This window comes from Mustela nigripes, chromosome 2 (assembly GCF_022355385.1).
Source record: "Mustela nigripes isolate SB6536 chromosome 2, MUSNIG.SB6536, whole genome shotgun sequence".
NCBI classification, from domain to species: Eukaryota; Metazoa; Chordata; class Mammalia; order Carnivora; family Mustelidae; genus Mustela; species Mustela nigripes.
This window is the reverse complement of record NC_081558.1, coordinates 155,087,566-155,092,389: the sequence shown is the minus strand read 5'-3', so window position 1 is coordinate 155,092,389 and position 4,824 is coordinate 155,087,566. Positions and strand designations below refer to the sequence as shown.

The following is a 4,824-nucleotide window of genomic DNA, read 5'->3' as shown; positions in this document are numbered from 1 at the left end:
CTCAAGGGCAGAAAATGTGGAAGCGGGACTCAAGTTGCAGAGAACTCCATAATGAGGCACTGGGCCTGTAAAGAGGGAGACAAATTCGGGAAATAATCTCAGATAAAGGTGGGATGCTGAGGGCTCCTGAGAGAGCAGTTTCCCTTAGATGGTCAGAGAGGAAAGAGCCTGCCAGTGCAGCAAAGATCAAGTCAGGAAGTAAAGAAATGGGAATGGGTAGAACAGCATCACTTTTAGATTTTCAGGAAAGTCACTCAAGCATCCAGTATCATCTGAATTTTCTTCTACTTAAGATATCTTCAGAGATAAAGCAAAAGCAGCAAAATGTTACCAAAAGGGGGATCTAGGTAAAGGATGTGTTTTGGTGTCCCTTTGTTCTCACCATTCTTACTCTTGCGCCGAGGTCCCTGATGGACAGAGAGTCACTATTCAGTTTTGCTCAACACTGTGACCTTATCTACAGTAAATGTCAGGGCCTCAATTCAAAACACAAGCAAAGGGTGATGAAACAGAAATTTCTCACTTAAAGAAAACTACTCCATTTTAATTAAGTTCAGTCAGTTTACTAGCAATAAATCAGCCAGTGACTGTGTGAACTCTGATTCTTCTTCACCAGGTTCTTGTCTGTCTTTATTTTCAGCTTTGGTGTATGACAACTATTATCATCTTAACTTTAAGTCTATTAATATTTCAGTGCATGGTATCTAACGTTGAGTGTGTCCATATTTTCTTAAGGCTATCTTTTTGTTCTACACACTCCTATTTTGAAATGTGTTAGTGGTTTTCAATATCTATACCGTTATTCATCCCTAACTGAGGTCCCATTTAAATGTGGGCTCATTTTCTAGATAAGACTGTCTCATGTAGTATGATTAGGAGGTCCACAGGTCTTTAACCAAACCCATTTCATAGACACTTAGACTTTGAGGTTTCCCCACAGCATGGTAAAATGCTCTGTGTATATAATCAGGGCTTGCCAGAGCTATCTGGCAAAGAACAGAACAGAAGTGGCAGGAAAAGGCCACGCGACTCAGTCACGTTCTGTTTGTAGTAGGAATGCCAGGTCCCTTTGGAGCTGACTGCTTCGGCAGAACACAACTGGAGGCCTTCTGTTGGGGAACTTCCCAGAGGTTCCCAATTCAATGCATGTGCCTTGTGTGGCCCTTCTATCATGGGGGAGTGAGGCAACATGGGCACCACTCCCTTGCAACCACATCAGACTCTGACTCCTCTTTGATTGCAAACTTCTAGGCAACCAGAAGTCTCTGAAAAAGTATAAGTTCCACCTCGGAACCAACATCTTTCATTACACTGCAGGGTGAACAAGCCCTTTCAGCTGCTTCCTTGTTGTCTGCCTTAGATTTTAACCTTCCTTTCATCGTGTGTGTTTCTCTCACTCTAAAGTAGAAGCAAGTCGATGGCGAACACTGGGTCTTTATGGCTCTTAAAGAGGGTCTGCAGAGAGATCCTGGGATGCTAGCCTCTGACAGCTTTATTTGAGACCATGTAACCAGAGACAAGTAGGAAGGGTTGCTATTGTTAGCATTTCAAAACAACATCCACTATCACCTTCTTTTTTGACCTGTTTAACCTTTTCTTTCAAGAAATTATTCTTTGATTCTCAAGCTCCCTTGCCCTTGTCTGAGAACAGAGTGTCCTCCCCCCATTTTTAGTGTACAAATTGCTTTAGTCATTTTCAGGTTATGAAGTATGAGGGGATATTTTCCCACAGAGAAAATACTTATGATTTCCTTTATGGATAATTCAAATATAGTTGAACCTTAGAACTTTAAGATGAAGAATGAAATTGTTATGAGTTTGGGGGAAAAAAAACCTGAGCAATCAAAAACCAGTCTTCATGTATGCACAATAAAATTGAGTTTTAAATTGTGTAATCATACCTCTGCATAACATGGCAGGGATATTATTGTTTGTTTTGATGTTGTGCTCTATTTTAAAATGTACATAGCTATGCAAATAAAGTTAGGTAACTCAATCAAGACACAACTTTCCTTTTTTCCCTTAATTTAACACCTTAGTTTCTTAAATCTAAAACCCAGAGAAATTAAATGCAAAAAAGTCAAAAGGAAATAATTGAAGTGTTGATGTTTCCTCTTAAAAAAATTAAAGATATTTAAGATTTTCATCAGGACATGGTTAATCAACATTACAAGTAGGCCGATACCATCAGTAAAAGAAACCATTTCTAAATTGTGTGTCTCTGTCTAATTCTCCATCATCTTCCAACACTCCCCCCATACTCATACCTCTGTTCATTGTATAATTACTCTTCTGGCCTGGAATGCTCCTTATCCCTCATGTCCATCTGGCTAACTCATGCTTGTCCTAGAAAACTCAGCTCTGCTCTCATCTTTTCTCCATTACCCTTAGCGGCTCAGAAAAGCCAGTACTTTTACTTGCAAAGTTTGCAAATCAAAATGTAACAAATAGGGGCACCTGGGTGGTTCAGTTGGTTAAGCTTCCTCTAACTCTTGATTTTGGCATAGGTCATGATCTCAGAGTTAAGGGATCAAGCCCCTCATTATGCTCTGCACTCAATATGGAGTCCTCTTACCCTTCTGCCTTTGCTCCTTCCCCCTACCTTCTCAATCTTTCTCTTTCTCAAGTAAATAAATAAATAAAATTTAAAAATGCAACAAACAGGGAGGGGAGCCTCAGTGGCTCTGTTGTTAAGCCTCTGCCTTCAGCTCAGGTCATAATCCCAGGGTTCTGGGATCTAGCCCCAAATCGGGTTCCCTGCTCTGCAGGAAGCCTGATTCTCCCTCTCCCACTTCCTCTGCTTGTGTTCCCTCTCTCACTGTGTCTCTCTCCGTCAAATAAATAAAATCTTTAAAAAAAAAATGCAACACACAATTATATATCAGGATTGGTAGGAGTATCAAGGGTTATTTCACAACTGCAACTATGTGTTTCTTTTTCTCTGACACGATTGACACAAATCCTGCTATGTTTGAGACCATTCACTTCCGTTCACTGATGTGCTTCTTTCATGATGCACTGTTCCTCAATCTGGCTGTAGACAGATTTTGGTAGATGTCAGTGATAAGCAATGTGTTTTATATGAGAATGATATTGAAATGTCTTCTTCAACTTTTGGTTATAATCTTTGGCTGCTTTTTCTCACGATAGAAGCATACCCAATTTTTCAGAAGCATTGGCTTTACATAGACAAATAAATGTTCATTTCATCAGACCCACATATAATGTATTTGCTGTCAGAAGTCCGTTTTACATAGATAACATGTTGCATTCTCTTTGTGTGATAGACTTCCCTGCTTCTACTTTTGTCCACAGGAAAGAGCCAAATATATTTATCAAAACTAGCACACATAACTCTTTCCCAGTGGGAAATTAATCCATATCAAGCCCCACAGCTGCATGATCCATATGTACCATTAGGGGAATGTCCAGTATATGCATATCAAAACTATACCGTTCTAATCATTTGCAGCAGTAAAAATGAAAGCTTCCATAGAGCTCCAGTAAATTGTATTTGTTCTCATATCGAAGATGACCTTTTTCAGAGGACTGGCATGCCTCATATCATATAGTTCTATATTCCTGTTAGAAGCACAACTTTCTAAGATAAACATCTCAATTGGTTTAACTTTAATACTAGTTATACTGCTGAATCCCCAGGTCATTGGACATATAGAACTTGTTCTTTGTTTATCCCAAATGTTTACTTGCTGTCCACATGAAGCAAAACAGTTTCTCTCCAGTGATGATCAATTCCCGCACACGCTGTCTTTCCTAATGTGGTATGCAATGGTTTCTCCTCTTCCCCCATTACCTGGTCCATCCATTTCCCACTGCCCCACAGTTTTGTCATCACCAATAGTAGAAAAAGAAGTCCCACAAAAGTAAGTACATATTCTTTGTACAAAACCCTCATGTGCTTGCATTATACAGATACATTTTCTTTTTCTTTCTTTTTTTTTTTTGAAGATTTTATTTATTTATTTGACACAGAGAGAGACATCACAAGAAGGCAGAGAGGCAGGCAGGGGGAGGGGAAAGCAGGCTCCCCACTGAGCAGAGAGCCCCACTGAGCAGGATCCCAGGACCCTGAGATCATGACCTGAGCTGAAGGCAGAGGCTTAACCCACTGAGCCACCCAGGTGCCCTACAGATACATTTCATTTAGTCAAGTTCCAAATTCTAACCTCTCCATCACATGCCCCAGGAAGGGCAGCAGTCAGGGTCTTTGGATGCTCTGCCAAGCAACAGACTCCATCTCGGTGACCACCCAGGAAAGCAAACAATGGTTTCGTAAATACACATTCCAGTTTGGTGCCTTTAAAGCTTTTAAGTATTCTTGTGGGACCTCAAAAAAAAAAATGTAAGTAGGATCACAGTTTCTTGGAATTCTTTGTAAGTCCAGCTTGATTTCTCCGACATAGTTGTCCGGGTTCTGGCTCAGCATCTTTGCCTTCATTTTGGCTGCTAGTTGTCCCCAACCACACAAGCCTTTCCTTCACACTTGGGTTCCTGCTGCCTTCTTAAACAAATCCCCCTTAAAACATCTAATTTATACTACTAACTCTACTAGTAGTGGTGTGACTCATGTTCTCTTAGCATCATTTCTTTATCCATAATGAGAGGAAAAGCAAATAAGGTTGCGCCTCCTACCATCCAGGATTATAGTATCAAATGAGATTTTGTATATGAATATGCTTTGTGAATGCTTTAGCACCATGCAAATATAAAATATTAGTATTATGTGCATTATTATGGGAATCTGTTCTACTCAACATTTTTATCAACAACTTGAACAAAGACATAAAAGCACGATTATAAGCT

The 4,824-nt window shown here is 39.9% G+C and overlaps 1 pseudogene; it reads right to left on the bottom strand.

The window, feature by feature from the left end:
- Positions 1-2,906: 2,906 nt before the first annotated feature.
- LOC132010184 (DDB1- and CUL4-associated factor 13-like) lies at positions 2,907-4,422 on the bottom strand (annotated as a pseudogene).
- Positions 4,423-4,824: the final 402 nt, after the last annotated feature.